Here is a 427-nt window from a genome sequence, read left to right as displayed (position 1 = left end):
CTCGGGAAAAAACGAGGTCAAACCATGATGTCGGTAAATCTTCAGGAAGGAAAGTCGGAGCTATAGAAAGATGCCCTAGTTTCCGACTTGGGATTCCGAAGTTGTTGGCCGTTCAAAACGATTTTTTCCAGGCGGAGCTCGTTTTTTTTCTCCAGAGTTCCCAGTTGCCTGTAACCCACTAAAGTCGGAGATTTCCCAGTTCAGAGTTCCCAGTTCTTTTGATTTCCAAGGGAAGCCAGGCCTCACCAAAAAATTGACCAAGGATTTTTAATAAAAATGTTAAAAAATGGTGTTTCATAATTTTCCTTAAATTCACAAGAGGCTGAATGTATATCACCAGAAAAAGCATCCGAGCGGGTGAAACAGAGCCCCGCTGTCTCTATGTGTAGGCCATCTATCTGATGCTGGCTGGACCAAAAGAGTAATA

Source organism: Oncorhynchus kisutch, linkage group LG7 (genome assembly GCF_002021735.2).
Source record: "Oncorhynchus kisutch isolate 150728-3 linkage group LG7, Okis_V2, whole genome shotgun sequence".
Taxonomy (NCBI): domain Eukaryota; kingdom Metazoa; phylum Chordata; class Actinopteri; order Salmoniformes; family Salmonidae; genus Oncorhynchus; species Oncorhynchus kisutch.
This window is presented reverse-complemented; position numbering follows the sequence as displayed.